This window comes from Spermophilus citellus, assembly GCF_964194105.1.
Source record: "Spermophilus citellus genome assembly, chromosome: 15".
Lineage (NCBI taxonomy): Eukaryota > Metazoa > Chordata > Mammalia > Rodentia > Sciuridae > Spermophilus > Spermophilus citellus.
In genome coordinates, this window is record NC_138195.1 from 25,741,498 (window position 1) to 25,761,251 (window position 19,754).

Genomic DNA, 19,754 nt, shown 5'->3' on the forward strand with positions numbered 1-19,754 from the left:
CAAAGAATACTTAAGAAAGATGCTCAGTCTATTAATCAAGAAAAGCAAATTAAGAGACAATGATATACTGTCTACACCCACCAGGCTGGCAACAAAATATCAAATGTTGCAGGGAAGTGGGACGTCAGATAAACTGTGATAGAGTCTCTCCAAACCAAACTTTAACAAAAAAAAAAAAAATTAATTTATTTATTACTATTGCATGCAACAAGTAAATCTCACAACATAACTGAATGAAAAATACAAGTTGCAAAACATATATGCAAAAGACCAGTCTCACATTAAAAATATATATATATAAGAAATAGATTTTTTGGAGATACACACACACACACACACACACACACACACACACACACAGAGTAATCATGCTAGTATGGAAATCGGCGATGACACTATAAACACTACTTAGTTCAGCAGGCTCTTACATTCTAGGTCAAGCTCTTTATCTAATTCCAATTGGCACCCTGAGCAGCACCAGACTAGAATGGCCTTAGACTGCTCAGGTGCAAAGAAGGCAGCAGACTTGGTAAGTGCAAGCTTCCAGGTAAAACCTCAATCAAAAGCAATTCCATATAAAGAAACAGGACTTGCCCCAAATGATTAAAGGAACAGAACTGGCCTTTCAGTAACCTTTCCTTGGGGACTGAAACAGTCTCCTCTGCCCTTTGTTGATGTGTTCCTCCCACTCTAGCTGTATTTCTCCTGTCCTCCAATGGGAGAGCTAGCTTCTGTATTTCTTTTCCCTACCTTCCCACAAATACTGCCATTCCCTAGGCAGACTCTGCCCTAGGGCACCACAAAGGTCTAGAAGTTCCCTCTGTCCCTTCAGAGCCTTACATACAATCTCAGAAAAAAAAAAGAGAGAGAGAGAGAGAGAAGCGATTACAGACCCATGAGTATTTCTAGAATGAGTGAAATGCAGAATATAACTTACCTGCATCGTCTTTCATACATCCTCTGGTAGCTCCAACTCACTGTTCTTGATACTCAAAATCCACAACCTCCTCAGGCACTGAAGCTTTGCCTAGAAAAATAAAGGCAGGAAATGAGAAAGGAGGCAACCAACAGGAACCAAAGTATCCATGGGGAAAAGAAACTCATTTAATCAACCAAGTAAAAACTTGACCTTTAAGAGGAGAGAAGTCCACCCAAATTAAGGAAAATCTCTAGCTTAGTCTAAGACATTTTCCATCTTTAACCAAAAATATTCACAGTAAATTAATATTTATAGAAGTCATGATTATTTACAAAGGGCCTTCACGTGCATTTTCTTATTGGAGGCTGAAGATCTTGAGAATACACAAGTATTATCTTCAAATGCAGAAGCTAAAGTTCCCAAAGGTCAAGGAATTGTCCCCCCACTACTCAGCTAATAAGTTAACAAAGAGGAAATCTAAGCTCAGCTCCATGATTCATCCTTCCCAAATTCTTCCACTACATGAATGGCATGACGGTTTCAACCTTCTTGCACTAGATATTCTTTCTTAGCCAACAGATACAGAAATGGTTTTACTTGCTAAGTGACAGAGACACTATCATAAAACTATTTATTTGCCATAGGCAAGGTCTTGTGACCACACAAGAAAAGTCACACTGAGGTAGTAAAGCAACCCTTGTATCATTTCTACATAGCTTCTTTTTTCCTCTTTAAGTCATAGTTACATTTTTTAATTTGGAAATAATTTTAAGCTCAGAAAAACTATAAAATAATAATAGGACAAAGAATATTCATGTACTTTTTATCTGGATTCACCTACGAATCATTGAACCCATTTACTTAATCATTCACTTCTCTCTCCACACCCATGTGAGTTTCTCCCCTGAGCCATATGACCATAAGTTTCAAACTTCATGGCCCTTTACTTCTACATACTTCAGAAATGATTTCCTAAGAATAATTATGCTCTTACATAACCACAAGGTAGTGATCAACCTTGGTAAATTTAATACCAGTTAATATTTTAATCTACTGCCATGTTCAATTAACCTAAGAATGACCTTTATAATATTTACTTCCCTCCAATCCAGGACCCACTCCAGAGTCAGATATTGCACTATTTGCCATTTTTCTTTATCTTCCTTAAGTCTATAACACACAATGTTCCTGTGTCTTTTATAACATTGACACTTTAGAAGAATATAGCCTCTCTGCCTTTTATATTAATAGAACATTTCCATTTTGACTTGTCTGACGTTTCCTCAGGTGATTCCTGATGATTCAGTTCAGGTTATACTTTCTTAGCCAGAAAAACTAAAGAAGTGATACAATTCTCTGAATATCTCATCTGAATACAAAAAAAAAAAAAAGTCTACTTTGATCCTAAAGTATAGTCCAATTTCTCCAATTAAAAATTGTGGGAGATCAACCTTGCACGTGACTGAGTCACACTCCCCAGCTGGGTGCTGAGGTGCTCAGTCACAGAAATGTGGCAGAGCTTTCCCCACCCTTCTTGGGTTCCAGGGTCAGTGTCTCGTGCATGGGTGTGTCTTGCTACAGCCCCATAAGTGGAGCTATGCCTCACCTGTTCCTTTGTAATATAACCCCTTGCCCTCTTTAGGATAGAATCTTCCATGGAAGTGCCTTGTGTGTGTCCCCTTCTCTTACTGTGTCCTTGGGTGTGGCCTACCCAGGTGTCAGTCAACCTGCTGACAGTGGACATCATGAAGATAGACTCAGCCCCCTGAAACCTGACCCCTTGCCTCATTTGAATAGCTTCTCCTCAATAAAAGGGGTCAGTGCATGTGCGCACGCGCTCTCTCTCTCTCTCTCTCTCTCTCTCTCTCTCTCTTTCTCTTCCTGAAGACCCTTAAGGTCAGAGGAGCCGGCACAGTGACCCCAAAGAAAAAGGTATTTGTGTCTCTTGGGTGGTTATTTCATGCAGCCCAGTCAGCCCAGTTCAACTGGAGTGACCCCTGAGCCTTTTAGTTGCAAGAACAGAAACCCGGCAAAAAATTACTACATTTTCTCTTGCAATAAGTAATCTGTGGGGAAACACTTCAAGATCATGCAAATACCTTGTCCCAAATCAAAATCTCCCCTTACATTAGCATCCATTGGTGATGTTTGCCTGACTTAAACTTTATAGTGTGATGGCTCCAACATGCTAATTCCAACATCCCCGATGTCCTTAGTTATTTGGGAACTCAAACTATCTCAGATTTAGCCAGTGGGAGCCCCTGCAAGCTGGCTTCTGTATTTTTGTGAGATGTTCCACTTTTTTTTTCTATTACTCTTAAATTTTCTTACTTTCTCACATTTAAAAATAAAAGTTTTGCATTCACCTTTTACCTATCCTGTCTCTGCCCTGCATGCAGTCACTTCTCCAAAAAGCCCTGGGAACTTTCACGGAAGAATGGTGCAAGAGACCAAGATCTGCTTTAATACTGTCCTACAGTCACTATTTCTACTGATTACATTTTGAATATGAATCATGTTTCTCTGCTTCTTTTCAATTTTAAGTTAGTCAATTAAGAGGGTTTCCATTTGATTCTGGCAGCAGTTCAATTATTGGTGGATCCTCTGGATGCTATCAGGCTTGGTTCTCTTCTTGGTTAGATGGATCTGTTCCAGGGACGTCCTTGGTCCTCGCATACGGCCTTCCTCTAAGGTATGGTCCTTACTCCTAGGTTGTGGACTTTCTGATGTCTCAACAGAATGGGTAAGGTGCTCAGCAAGACCTCTCCACATTGGGTGAACCAAAACGTCAATCTCTCCCAGTTAACACAAGACCTCTTGCATCATCCATCTGTTTTCTACCTTGTACCAGCTGCTCTGTGCCAGGCACCACTCTGTGTAGGTCTCACCCCTCAGGTAGCTCCCTTCTCTCCACTACCCCGCTATACAAATTCCAGCCTCACCAGCACAGCTGAACTCTGAGATCCACCTTCTCAATTCCAGGAGACCACATGTTCTGCTAGGGCTCACCTCCCTGTATCTTGGCAGGGAACATGCACAAGTAGAAACCCTGGGCAGGCTTGAGTCCCCGTCATGGGGTGCTCTTCTTTCAAGGATCACAGTCCTGGCTGCCTGTTGTCCACTGCCAGTGGCCTCCTAGATGGATGGCCTGTCTTTGAGGTGTTTAGGGCAGGAAGGCAGGACCAACACCAGTTACCTTCTTTCTTCTCTTCAAGTCTTCAACATCAAGGCTATATTTGGGAAGGGTGAAGAATCAAACCCTTTCAGCATATAATAAATGCTCTCTGCTTAAGCATTTCAGAGAAACTCACTTTCTAACAATCTGTTCTTAGAAACATACAAGTTTCCTTTTACTACAGCACTGCAACATCAAAAACTCTCTCTAGCAGTGAGGCAGTGCCAGACAAGGTGACCAGGAAATGTCTCTTCCTTCCAGAAAGCCAACACTCACTTCGGACAGTTGGCTATCACCAGGACATGCATTTACACTTCCAAACAGCACAGCAAAATACTCTATCCCAAGCACAGCAAGTTCATTACTCTTCTTCATTTTTCTTGTTTATATGCATGTATTCAAGATGAGGAGAAGACTCCTTTTCATGTATATCGTTTTCTGGTATATTTCCATTTCTATTGCTAACCACCATTGAGAAAAATGATCAGAAAACAATAGTCAAAAAGAAAACGTGCAATTCCAGACACAAAGTTAATCAAAAGAAAACTGCCCAAAAAAGAATCATAGTTGTATCATATGCTATGAGAAAAGAAGATTTTTGATCGCAGGGTGCTGGAGAACAGGTCTTTCCCTGCACAGGCCAGCAGATCTGCACTATGGCGGGCACACAGGTTCCTACAGGGAACACTTCTTCAGCAGATTTTTCTCCATATTAGAAATTTACACAGCAGACTATCTACTTCACCTTCTCAAAAGGAGTCACTGCACCACAGACCTTTCTTTAGATTTATTTCATGTGCCCTTGAACTTAAAAGAAAGCATCCAATAGAAACACAGTGCTGGCCTGTCCTTTTGCCCTCCTCTGTCCGTCCTAACATTCTCCATCCTCTGGGAACTCTTGGGACATGGACTCAGAGGTGTCCATGTCTCTTTTGGACCCTGGAGAATTCATTTCCACAAGTCAGTATGTGTCCAGTGACATAATTTCTGATTCTTCTGTGGGTCGCCATTTCCCCAGAATTCAATGGGAGTCCCTGAGCTTGGTGAAACAAGACTTCTCTGATCTGTGCCCCACCCCCTCTTACATCTTGTCTCCCCATATTTCATGCCCTATGACTTGGGATAGGCCACAGCTTTCCTCGTGAAGCAACCTCTTCCCTTTTTCCTCTTAGCTAACTCCCGGCCTGGTAACCAGTTGGGAGCTTTTTGTGATCTGAGCAGTTAGTCCTGACCTTAACATTCTCATAGCCTGTGCTCACCTTTATTATAACAAACTGTACTGAGGACTTGCAGTGTGCTAAGCATGAATTATCTCATTTAGTCTCCCATGAACTCTGTAAAGTAGGTGCCATCATTCCACTTTTCAGATAAGCTCAGGCAGGAAGTTTCCCAATGTCACACATCTGGGAAGTGGTACAGCCAAAGAGCTGATAGGCTTTTGATGATCAACAGCATGAAATATATTTAGATGAAAAATAACAGCGAAATGGAAGAGTCAGGAAAAAGACTCACAACTTCAGTGATAACCCCATGACAACACTAAAGGGTAAAAATAAAATGTTGCTCTCCAGAATCTTTTAGAAACAGATACCAAGAAGATACCTGTAAACTAACATCAACTATAATGCTCACAATAAAGTATCAGCAAATTCTAAGAATTCACTAATATACACATGGTTCAAACAAACAAAAAAAAAAGTGTTTAGAAATAGGGAAGGATGTTCTTATTAGAACATGTGAGCATGCACATACACCAATGTACCAAAGATGAAGAAGAGTTCTTAGAGGAAAGAAACTGAAAAATGTATGTAACTAAATCAATTCCACTCTCAAAAAGTTCTTATATGACACATAAGGGTAGCATGTCAACTCCTACACAGATTGGAAGTGTTAGTGAACAAGCAAAATCCTGTTGCGGCCCTTCAGAGCCCTGTATGTGACTAGATCAGAAAGCCCATTCCTGTCTCCAAACTGTGGAACTTAGGAACTAAAGAAGGGGGTGTACAGGAATGGAAATGGCCAGGTCCCTCCCAAACATCACCCTGATTAGTCTCATGAAGAATAAGATAGAGAGGATGATTTTCCTCAAATGGGCATCCTCACAAGGATTACTTTTCCTCATGTTGCAGACCCTGACCATGAAGGAGGACAGACAGTCTCACTCCATAATAAGTATCAATCAGGGTCAAAGACACCAATGCTGGGCTCTATACTTCTGGAGAAAACCAGGGAAAAAATAGAAAAGCATCAAAAGCAGTAAATGCAAAGATCATTGATATATAACCCTAGATATGAAATTCACAAGAGAAGTTTAACCTGGGGGGTGGGGGGACAAGGAAAACACTATCATTTAACATCATTTAAAGCACTGCTCTGCTCTCTTTTTAGCAATGGATAGCATTTTTCTACTTACGTCAAAGGTAGAACAAAGGGGTAAAAAAAAAGTTTTAACCTTATGCATGAGGATTTTAGCTCTAATGTAAAGCCTTTCCCAAAGCAAGAATTTTTAACTAAGGAATGTGTTGTTTGTATATCCATGCCAAGATTGCTATGTTAATTACTAATTGTAAAACTCCCATATCAATATTCAAATCAGCACGTGATTCTGCCCCACAGAAGTTACAGAAATAACAGATGATACTACCAACTATTGAGAGCTTTACCATGGGCCACTAGAAAGAGACCTGAGGGGAAGCCTAGTTCTGCGACTGCTATGGTAGAAAATTCATTAACCATGAAACAGGAAAAAAATCTGCCTTTTGAGATTTAGTAAGCTAAACACAAAATATTTAGTCTGTGCCTATCATATTGCAAGTACTTAAAAAAATGTTAGCCATTATTGTTGACAAATAATTTTAGCATTGCTTGGTCAACTTCTTCCAGTTATTCAATCCCTGATCCAATTAAAATTGAGAGAATCGAGGTCACTGAAACCAATGTGACTGCACAATGAAAACGAACTGGCCACGTGTTCAACTGTGCAACTTGTCTATACTCATCCACTCCCTCATCAAACTTTCACAAAGGACCCATCACCTGTAGAGCCCTGGGGTAGGGAAAGTGAAGACAGAAGTGTACAGCCCATGCCTATGCTCAAAGAACAAAACAGTTTTTATCAACCATAAACATTATTCCAGCTTGTAACTGGCAGTGCTGGGATTCAACTCAGGGCTGTCTGGTTCCAGAGTCAGAGATCTTAGCCCCTTGACACAGTGTCTCTCCCCAGACTTACCTACTAAGAACTTCTGTGAGGCCACACTACAGTAAGGGCCAGCACAGCAGGAACATAAATAAAAGGCAGTGCTCATGGGGGATCCATGCTAGCTTGACACATAACAGGAAAAGCACACGTCCTTGAACTGCAATGTGTGATTAAGACATCACAACAACCCAGATTGAAACTCATCCAAAATACACTCGTGTCTGTCACTCTGAAGGGCCATCTTCTGGGTTACTTAACACATGCTGAGAGGGGAAAAGGTAGACTAAGAAGCTGGTCTTGGAGTCAGATGTGCCTGGGTTACAGTTGCAGGTTCTCCAATGTCAGGGAGCTCTATGGCCTTGAGCAAGACTTGACCTTTCTCTATGCTTCAGGATCCTCACTATAAGGATTACAAGAGTTATAACTTACATGCTGTGCTTATGTATAATACCTGGCACTAGGCATTACATGATTAAAATAAAAATAATAAGCAAATAGCTGCTACTACTATTTTGCTTCAAGACTTATCCTAAGTCATATGGGAAAACAGCAAGTAGAGAGCATTAGTCTGTAAACCAAGAGAAAGATAATCTGTAGCATTTGAAATATAACATGGATTCATTGAAATTTCAACATGGGACTATTATAACTCAAAAAGTATGATAAACCTGTCTTTCAAGATGCTAGAGAATAAGAAGTCCTTCATTTCAAGAGATACGAGCAGCCATATATGGAGGGCCTCTGTCCTTCGTCCTGTAATAGGCACTTAACAGATGTTACTCACTCTTCAAAACCACTCAGGGAATCATGAAGTGATCCTGATTTTTCAGATGAGGATTCTGAGCCTCTCAAGGTGTAAGAAACTGGCTCCAGGTCACGCCACCAACAAACATCAGAGACTGCTACTTAAAACTGAAAGATTCATACATGAGGCCCCCAGGGACATGATCCCAGGGGCAGACACAGCCATTCCACAGGCATTTTTTTGGCACTAATCAGAATTCCACTGGACAACATTTGACATCATCCACCTCTACATTCCCACGAAGTATACTGTGCTTTGAAGTCCAAATCACTGAGAGGTCTTAATATGTCACCAAAGTGATATTCGACTGTAGACCTCATTCTACCATCATTTGATCATAATGTTCTGCAGAGGATCCTTAACACAAGTGGCCAAATTAATGACTCCCACCCTTGTTAGCTATGGTTTTCTATGTGCCACCCAGTCCTCAAGAAAAAAGGCAGCTGGAAGGTTCACTGTGCAAATTCTAGGACTTGTGTCTACTTCTAGAACTTCCAGGATATAAATGCCATCACTGAGGGAAGAGTCCGTGTTTTGGTCACCACTGTGTCCTTGGCACAATACACTGCCAGGAATACTGTAGGCCTTCAATGAATGTGGGTGGATGCACATGCCCAGCCACAGTGCCAAGAGGCAGAGAGAAAGGGCTCCCAAGCAAGTGTTATTACCTGTCCCATTCAGAGAGGCCTCAGCACCTAACTGCTCTTTGAAATTTAACAGTCATGGAAACACAGGAGGTTAGATTTTCTGAATTATGATTATTTTGTAGAATGTGCATATATTACACTCTGGGGTAAAAATGTAATTTTTATCAGTCCTCTTCGACAAAATATTTGCCAATATTTTAAAATACATACTGTCCTTAAAAATTCCTTCTAATCTATTCCAGAAACAGGAATCATACATGTAAAAATCTTACTACTAGCGTTGTTCTTGATACAGCAGGCCCAAGAAGAACAAAGTTGGGCCCACTACAGTTTAATAGAGAAACCATAAACAAATAATTACAATACCTTACAATTAGTGTTCTGGGCAAAGCAGAACCAAGTGGGGGAGAGCACACTGCAGAGAGTGACTAATCCTGCTCACATTTCAACTCTGCTTAGTGAGAAAGGAGTTTTCTTTTCCTCTGCAATTTCCTTGTCTAATCCTTATATTCTATAAAACAAAAAAGCATCACAGTTTATCTCTAAACTAAATACTCACGTTCCTTCATCATCATCACAAACTGCATGCTGCCTTAACAAAAAGTTTCTAAATCAATGATTATCCATGATAACTTGAATATAGAGCTAAGATTTATCAGAATTTCTTGACCCTATTGTTTCCTCCAAAATCCCTGGCCTTGTAACAGCCAGTTGAAAACTGTGTGTGATTTTCTACCCCAAAATCCTAAAGATACAGCCAAATGGTTGGTTTATCTAAAATCATGATACCATTAAAGAGTTCATGCTATCACACTATTTTAAACTAGTTTGTTATAGTTAGCTTTTTCACTGCTGTGACCAAAAAACTTGATAAGAACAATTTTAGCCAAATGAAAGTTTATTTGGCACTCAGGTTTCAGAAGTCTCAGTCCATAGATGGCCAACTCCATCTGAGCCCGAGGTAAGACAGAGCATCATGGCAGAGGAAAGCAGCTCAGGACACAGCAATCAGGAAGCAGAGAAACTCTACTCACCAGGAACAAAATATATACCCCAAAGGCTCGCCCCCCAATGACCCACCTCCTCCAGCCACATCCTACCTACCTATAGTTACCACCCAGTTAATCCGTTCAATCGGATTAATGTACTGATTAGGTTAAGGCTTTCATAACCCAATCATTTCACATCTAAACTTCTTTGTATTGTCTCACACATGAGCTTTTGGGAGACACTTCAAATCTAAACCATGATGTAGATTAATAATAATTTTCATTTCCAAGAAAGATTTAAGACAACATGCAAAATAGAATACATATATACTTGGAACAGTCAAAATAAACTAATCACAAAGTGAAGAAAAAAAACCCTAATTTTCCAACCACTAGAGAATACTGTTGGTACGACTTTAACATTACTACTAAATTTCTGATTAGGACAGAGAGGGAAATGGGGCAGGCCACATAATTCTGATCAAAGAGAAAATATAAAAGGGCTTAAGTAGTAAGAAATTTTAAAAAGGAAATCCTTTCTATATGCAATAGTTTCTAAAATACATGTGAAAGCCATTGTCATGTAGTTCTTCATACTTTTACTAAAAGGCTATGGGCATAATACCAAGCCCATCTCTGGAAAGGAATACTAGAAGGATGGTGAAAGTAATCTTAGAAAGCTTTCTAAAATTTCCACACCCCTCAGAAAACATCACCTCACTTGGCGAGCAGCAGGTACTATTTACAAGTCAACTATAGATTGAGCTTTCACCTACTCAACCAGCCAGGTAAGAGCCACCCTAAAATGTGCTCATGGGTTCATTTCATATTTTTAAAGGAACACACAGAGACTACCTTTTTGTATCTCTTTCTCTTTGCTCAATTTTTAATTTTTCTTAATAGTTATTCTTTTGTTTGGGGAAGAACCATACTTTGTATATTTGTTTTTCATTCTAAATTCCCTTATCCTTGTATTTCAAGTGGATCCTATTCATTTCAAGGTGACTTAGAGCTTACTGCTCAAAATAAAAAAACAAAAAACAGTGCCAACTATAGACAAACATCCCCAAGTGGGGGTACTCCATAGATCTGTTATCATGGTTAATGCTGACCCACTCTAAGAGCCAGCCACTCACTAATGTGACAAATGTCATTCAAATTGGGGCTTGCCTAATTCCCAAGCTCTTGACCTGCACTACAAAGAGGCTGCTGGGATTACCCTTCCTACCCAATGGTCTTCCTTCTTTCTCAAGTCTCTGGCTGCCAAGAACTTCCATAGTTACCTACTGCTTAAAGGTATATTTTGGGGTTGTCTTACCTATAATAACTTCATCATCTCCAACTATTGAGTTCTTGGGATATTCCAGATAGGTTAATCTTAACAAGAGCATGATAATAGGGTTGTGTTCTCCTCCTCTCACAAATAAAGACAGCGAAGTTCAGTAACCACTTTCCAAGTGAAAAGGTAGGAATGTAACCCAAATTCTGAGACAAAATTTGGGCTTAGGACTAAATTAATGACTTCACATATATAGTTAAACCTTGCACCAACTCAAAATTATTTTTTAAAACTGTAAAAATGCCAAAGGACTTTTATTGCTAGGAGCCACAAGCAAAATATATGATGTATGGCACCTTTGGTTGTAAAGCCAGCTAGCCACTGAGGTATTATTATGCTAAGATTTACATTCATATGCAAATTGGGCTCCTGCTGTTCACCTTGGCCTACTACTGGACTCATGTTACGGGGACTCATGGAGAGTTCCCATTGGTTGGGGAAGGATAGTAGGAGGAAATTCCGGGGGACCCCGGGTCCGGGAGACGGCGGTTCCGGTTAGACGCCCGCGTGGGAGGACCGGTTTTTTGCTTGCTGGCGCTGAGAGTGTTGGCGGCTTTTTCAAAATAAAGTTTTGTTCCTGCTTGAGTGGCTCGTGATTCTGTGCCCAGCCAAGACTGCGGCATTTGGCGGCCCGGACGGGGAACGCCTGAAACTTAGAGGTGAGTAAAACTGCTCGCCCCTGAAGGAAGGCGACAGAATGGGTGAACATTTAGAAAAACAATGTGTTCTTGTTTTGATTTATTTTGTTTTTATTTCAAGCTCCCTAGCCCTAGAATTTTCTCAGGCGAACTGGGAAAAATGGTTGGCTCAAGGTTTGAAGTTATTCGGCCCTGAGAAAGAGAAAATTGATACAACCATTGTCTGTTCCGTTTTTGTTTCATTCTGTTTCGGCTTTGTTTTATCCTATCTTATTGGGTTGCGTTACCTTTATAGTAGATTAGAATCCAGTAAAAAACAAACCGAAAAACTGCTAAGTAAATTGTTAGAGGTCCAGACTATGGTAGAAAAAACGCTAGGTCAAGCAAAAGAGAAGGTCTCTCAAGCTAGTCAGACAGAGGAGAATTTAAAAAAAGCAAGCTTAGAGGAAAAGCAGCCATCAGGTGGAGAATTACAACAGGAGGTTGCAACTAACTCCGTTCTATCACCAGAGGGCGTAACTCAACCAACAGCTCCATCTACCGCTGAGCGGCCCTCAACTCCCGTAGTTGATGGACGGAATTCTGAGGCAGGACCCCAAAGATTAGCATGCCCTGTACTTGAGCAGGCAGGAGGGCAACGAATTCACCGTGCTTTAGATTTCAAAACAATAAAGCAATTAAAGGAGGCTGTAACGACCTATGGGCCGCAAGCTCCCTTCACAATAAGCATGGTCGAATCTGTTACCAACTTGGACATGACACCAGCAGATTGGGCTAACATGTGTCGATCTGTGCTAAACGGAGGACAATATTTGTTATGGAAGGTTGCCAATGAGGAATTTTGCATGGAGACAGCTAGGCGAAATGCAGAAGCTGGTTATCCTCAAAGAAATATGGACATGCTATTGGGAAAGGGACCATATGAGGGTCAAAGACAGCAAATTGAATATGACCCTGGCGTATACGCACAAATTGCTGTAGATGCAGTTAGGGCATGGAAAACTTTACAGGGGCATGGAGACTTACAAGGTCAATTATCTAAGGTAATACAAGGAACTAATGAACCTTACGCTGAATTTGTAGATAGACTTATTCAGTCAGCCTCTAGGATATTTGGTAATACAGAACAGGTAATGCCATTTATAAAACAACTGGCTTATGACCAAGCAAATCGTTGCTGCAGAGAGGTCATTAGACCATGGAAACATGAAGATTTAAACACATATATTAAATTATGTAGAGACATTAATGAACAAGGGCAAGTCTTAGCAGCAGTACAACAGGCTTTAGATGCCAGGCCAAAAACATGCTATAATTGTAATCAAACAGGACATTTTAAAAGGAGTTGCCCCGTAAGAGGAGGGTTTAACAAAGCTGGATATCAAAGGAATAGAATACCGGGTATTTGCCCACGATGCCATAGAGGGAAACATTGGGCTAATGAATGCCGTTCTCAAACCACCATAGAGGGTATTCCGTTATCAAAAAACGGACAAGGACCAAGTGTTTACCCACGATATCGTGGAGAAAGGTATCAGGCTCCATTGCCAAAAAACGGACTAGAGGGCCCAATGCCCCGGGGCCCAAAACCACAAATATATGGGGCAATGGAGGAACCCAACAGCACCATCAAGGTAGTGCCCAGGACGCATTATCCATTAAATCCCTCATCAGACAAACTAGAGGGAGCGCAGGGCTGGACATCTGCGCCTCTGCCAGAGCAGTACTAACCCCAGAGATGGGAATTCAAATCATTCCCACAGGAGTAAAAGGACCTCTTCCCCAGGGAACAGTAGGCTTATTATTGGGACGCAGTTCTTCTACACTAAAAGGACTTATGATAAGTCCTGGGGTAATTGATCCCGATTATGAGGGTGAAATAAAAATTATAGCTAGTTCTCCAAGAGGTATATCAGTAATTTCACCAGGAGATAGAATAGCACAGTTATTAATAATACCCAGCCTGCATGATAAATTTTCCAGTTGTAATGTAGAAAGAGGTTCCAAGGGATTAGGCTCCACAGGTGTAGATTGGGCTATGCTGTCTTTAAATTTAGATTCTCGCCCAATGCTAAAATTAAATATTCAAGGACATGACTTTAATGGGCTGCTGGACACAGGTGCTGACCTCAGCATAATATCTCGTCAAGAATGGCCAAAACATTGGCCATTACAACAAGCCACTCAAACGCTTCGAGGCCTAGGAGTGGCAACAAATCCCCATAGAAGTGCTATGGTATTAGATTGGAGGGATCCTGAAGGATGTGAAGGAACTATACAACCCTATGTATTGGATCATCTTCCTGTAAATTTATGGGGACGAGATGTCCTAGATCAATTAGGATTGACATTAACAAATAACATCAATACTAACGCGCCCACTACTAGGGCTAAACAAGGCTTTAGGAAAGAAAAAAGATTAAGAGAACAAGAACAAGGTATGACAGCACCTATTCAAATAGATCAAGAAATAAATAGACATGAATTGGGTTTTCAGAAAGGGCCACTGAGACAATCAAAATTACTTGGAAATCAGAAAGACCAGTGTGGGTTCCTCAGTGGCCCCTGACTAAAGAAAAGATACAAGTAGCCCATGACTTGGTCAGACAACAATTAGCGGAAGGACATATACAACCTTCCGTATCCCCCCATAATACTCCCATTTTTGTCATTAAAAAGAAATCTGGTAAATGGAGATTATTACAAGATTTAAGAGCCATTAATAATGAGATGGTTATTATGGGACCTGCTCAATCAGGGATTCCTCAATTGTCTGCTTTACCAAAAACCTGGCATGTTTTAGCTATCGATATTAAAGATTGTTTCTTTTCAATTCCAATTCATCCCGAGGATAGTCCACATTTTGCATTTACTATCCCTGCACTGAATCATGAAGGTCCTGATCAGAGATATGAATGGAAAGTACTCCCTCAAGGGATGGCTAACAGCCCAACTATGTGTCAAATTTATGTTAATAAAGCAATCCAGCCACTTAGAAACCAAAATCCTGAACTACAAATATTTCACTATATGGATGATGTGTTATTGGCACATAAAGATAAAAACACATTGCTAGAATGTTATGCCGCACTTACAAACTTATTGAAAAATTATAATCTAGAGATAGCAATAGATAAAGTACAATTAAATCTTCCAATTAATTATTTAGGAGTTCTATTATCCTCAACCATGGTCCGTCCACCAAAAATTCAAATACGAGTAGATCAACTCAAATCACTTAATGACTTTCAAAAATTATTGGGAGACATAAATTGGATAAGGCCTTATCTAGGCATACCAACAGGAGAGTTAGGACCTTTATTTGATATTCTAAAAGGTCCATCAGATCCAAATTCACCCCGCATGTTAACGCCTGAAGCAAGAAAAACATTAAAAATCATTGAAACGTATATGGAAAATATGCATTTGGATAGAATTGATATAAGTTTGCCTTTATTATTTATTGTACTACCAACAAAAAATATTCCTACAGGAGTATTTTGGCAGGAAGGTCCATTATTGTGGATACATTTATCTTATTCTCCTAACACTATTCTTACTAGATATCCTGAGGCTGTAGGACAATTAATACTCAAAGGAATAAAAGCAGCTAAGGGAGTATTTGGGATTTCTCCCAATAAAATTATCACTCCATATACTATGGATCAAATTGATGAGTTAGCTAATGAGTTAAATACTTGGGCAATAATCATGTGTAAAACTAGTGTTTCATTTGATAATCACTTACCATCTAATCCTTTGTTGTCTTTTTGGTCTAAGCATCCTGTAGTTTTTCCAAAAATGACAAGAAAAACCCCTATCATAAATGCTCCAAATATATTCACTGATGGGTCAAACAATGGTACAGCAGCAGTAGTTACTCCTGATCAAACTTTTACATTTTTAGTACCCAAACAATCAGCTCAAAAGGTAGAGCTTAATGCAGTATTACAAGCTTTTATGATGTTTAAAGATTCTGTATTTAATTTATTTTCTGATAGTCAGTATGTAGTTAATGCTATAGTATCCCTTGAAGATGCTGGTAGGATTTCACCTTCTTCTACTGTTTTCTCTTTGTTTTCCACTATACAAAGTCTAATCTGGGACCGAAAAGATCCATTCTTCATAGGTCATATCAGGGCACATACAGGATTGCCTGGAGCCCTTAGTATGGGCAATGAACTAGCAGATAAATCTACACATGACATACATATTTTCTCCACAATAGAAGAAGCTATAAATTTTCATAAAAGGTTCCATGTCAATGCTAATACTTTACAAAAGCGTTTTAAAATAACTAAAGAACAAGCCAGACATATAATAAAACAATGTCAAAATTGTGTGACATTTTTACCACAAGTTAATCTTGGAGTCAATCCTAAAGGACTGATACCTAACCATATTTGGCAGATGGACGTCACACACTTGCCAGAATTTGGAAAATTAAAATATTTACATGTTACAGTTGATACCTCTTCCGGATTTTTGATGGGCTCCCTTCATGCCGGAGAAAAAACTAAAGATGTTATAGCTCATTGCTTACAAAATTTTGCCACTGTGGGCGTTCCAAAACAGTTAAAAACGGACAACGGTCCTGGTTATACTTCCACCTCTTTTAAACAATTTTGCTCATCATTTGGTATTACTCACATAACAGGAATTCCATACAATCCACAAGGACAAGGCATAGTTGAAAGAGCTCATCAAACTATTAAAATGTACTTATTAAAACAAAAGGAGGGAATTGGAAAGGGGTATATATCCCCCAAAGATAAACTTAAAATAACCCTTTTTACTCTAAACTTTTTAAATTTAGATTCATCGGGACTTAGTGCTGCGGAAAGACATTTGTACCCCAAAAATGTACATAAGCCTAAGGTACTTTGGAAAGATATTCTAACAGGACAATGGAAAGGCCCGGATCCAGTGATAGTCTGGAATCGGGGCGCTGTCTGTGTTTTCCCACAGGATGAACAGCAACCGATTTGGATTCCAGAGAGATTAACTAAAACAATTTCTACAGAAAAAGAAGATGATTTGACTCAAATCCATAACAGCTGACATCCAAAGCTCCAGCTTGGCTATTCTTACATCTGCGACAGTGATTAACCAAGGTGTTTTTTTCAATATCTATTTTATTATTGCATTTTTCCACATCATAAAGTTCTATTTTATTTTTGAGCTCATACAAACCTAGGTTAATGTTTTTCTGATCAGTTTTATTTTTTGACTGTGTTTTATTTTTTGACTGTGGAGTTTTTAAACATTGCAATGGAGATTTCACCTAGGTATAGTTACAAGGCCTTTATTTACTATTGTCTTATGTGTTGTATGTTGTGTGCACACTTCTGTTTTGTGTTGTATGTCTGTATGTGTGTATGTCCATATTTCTTATATGAGGAGCGCTCATGAAAAAATGGATCCGAATTTTTTCTTTATTCACGTGATTTATATAGTTTAATTTAAATTAGGTAAACAGCTGTTAATGATTGTTTTTAAAGATGGTTAACAGATCTGTTTGTTTGCTAATTTAAATTTGGTAAACAGCTGTTAAGGATTGTTTTTAAAGGAGTTTAACAGATCTGTTTGTTTACTTTCACCTTTCCTTTTTATTATATTTAATAATTCTGTTCAGGATAATGTCTCTTTAACATCATTGCCAGAATTTCCATCTCCATCCCAATTCCAGTGAAGACTGAGATAAAACCAAACTACAGCTTCTATGATAGCAATCACAGTAAACTGTATAAACTGATGCATCAATGAATATAACTCAACAAGTAATGCTATCAAGGACTTGATTTACTTTGGGAGGAAATGGACATATTGATATACTCCTCCAATTTGAACTGCTTGCAGAACTTGCCTGGACTATATATCAGTTACATACATTGTGAAATATCATCTGGTGCACCAAATTGTGGTACTGCTGGCATATCTTTGCTGATGGTGTCACCAGTGATGCAATTTCCTTGCCAGCTCACCCCATGTTAATTGTGGTAATGCTGGCATATCTTTGCTGATGGTGTCACCAGTGACGCAATTTTTCCAAGGAGCCATCAATTGGCTTGGTGTCGTGGCATTTCTGTATCCTCCTCCCTTCTACTAGTGATGGTCTAAAATTTGGGGGCCAACAGAGGTGAGGCAAAGAACCTTACCCCCCCACTGGCACCAAGGCAAAATTTGGGGGCCAACAGAGGTGAGGCAAGAACCTCACCCCCCCACTGGTGCATAGGCCTATCCACAAGCATGGCTGAATGCTGGACCGGTAGTCAGCGACGGGTTGCTCTGATTACAGTGGATTCAACCTAAGACAGGAAGCTGACGCCTAAAGGTCAGTTCTCCCATGACGGGTAAGAACCATATGTTAAATTGGACAACCTACCAGGCACGGTCCCTAGCCACATTGCTTGTTACTTAATTAAACAGAAGGGGGCAGATGCTAGGAGCCACAAGCAAAATATATGATGTATGGCACCTTTGGTTGTAAAGCCAGCTAGCCACTGAGGTATTATTATGCTAAGATTTACATTCATATGCAAATTGGGCTCCTGCTGTTCACCTTGGCCTACTACTGGACTCATGTTACGGGGACTCATGGAGAGTTCCCATTGGTTGGGGAAGGATAGTAGGAGGAAATTCCGGGGGAGGTCCGGGGGGACCCCGGGTCCCGGGAGCCGGCGGTTCCGGTTAGACGCCCGCGTGGGAGGACCGGTTTTTTGCTTGCTGGCGCTGAGAGTGTTGGCGGCTTTTTCAAAATAAAGTTTTGTTCCTGCTTGAGTGGCTCGTGATTCTGTGCCCAGCCAAGACTGCGGCATTTTATTTTGGTTTTGGTTTTGGTTTTTGAGTCTACAGTCTTCCCCAAATTTAAGGCTTGGAAGCAGTCTTTCTGTGTTTGCCCCTAGGTAAGGCAGTCCACTTAGTTCTACTACTACACGGATCTGGTTTGCACTTCTTGGACTTATTATGACAGTAGGGTATACCATGACTGATTTCTTGAATGTGTGAGTCACTGATTATTTTGTTTAAGCACTGAGTGTGGTTGGTTACTAGGCACCAAGCACTGAATTGGGTAGTGAGAATACATGTGGTGAACGGCTGAAACTCCACATCCGGGGCAATACATAACCCACCCACAAGTAAAAGCAGGGAACTCAGAAAGCCAAAAGATGAGACTCTGATCTTCATGAAAGGAGATACTAAGCTGATGTATAGGGGAAAAAGGATATTTGTACATACTCTTCTGATTTGAGAGGACTCCTTCCATATGAGTTTCCTTTCTTTTAAAATGTTTTTTTTTAGTTATTGATGGAATATTATTTTATTTATTTATATGCAGTGCTGAGAATCGAACCCAGTGCCTCACACATCCTAGGCAAGTGCTCTACCACTGAGCTACACCCCCAGCCCATATAAGTTCTCTAAAAACAGAAACACTATAAAGGAAGTCTTAGACATATCCAAGAAATTCCTTCATTTATATCTACTTTTTAAAAAACTTTGATAGAACTAATACAAGTCAGGATTAGTTTTTTCCCCTTAATTCAAAATTTTTTGTGCAGTGGGTATAGCTCAGTAGTAGATTATTTACCTAGCATATCTGAGGTCCTGTGTATATATTTCATCACACACACACACGAAATTTTTTTTTCTTTTTTTTACTGTAATAAATAACAGTGCTTCCTTTGCTTTGGTTTTCAGCCAGTGACTGAAAGGTACTTGTGAATATCATGAATATTAGTCAGTTGAAAAGCACAGTTTTTCAAAACACTCTGAAAGGTCAGTAAACAAATGTTTATAATTTTATCAGTTTTAACATACAAATTTTAAACTTAAAAAATAGAAATCCTTTTGGGGTGAAAATGGGAGTTCAAAACACAATTTGAGTCAAATGTATGAAAGGTGATATATCATGAGCTATGTAATGCTTTAAATAATCAATTAAAAAAAGGTTAAAAAAAAATAGAAATCCTCAGACTTTTGTTCTTATTTGAATCAATTGTTAACATAATATTTTGTGCTCTCTTCATAACCTTTTTA

General features: G+C 39.7%; 1 protein-coding gene across 11 annotated transcripts in view; it reads right to left on the reverse strand.

Moving 5' to 3' along the window:
* The window catches only part of SGMS1 (sphingomyelin synthase 1), a 299,689-nt gene that overhangs the window by 178,367 nt on the left and 101,568 nt on the right, over positions 1-19,754 (reverse strand). For all 11 annotated transcript variants that reach the window (XM_081268407.1, XM_081268406.1, XM_081268405.1 and 8 more), the window contains one exon: positions 938-1,027. The gene's annotated coding sequence lies outside the window, so the exon portion shown is untranslated. The remainder of the gene's footprint in view (positions 1-937; positions 1,028-19,754) is intronic.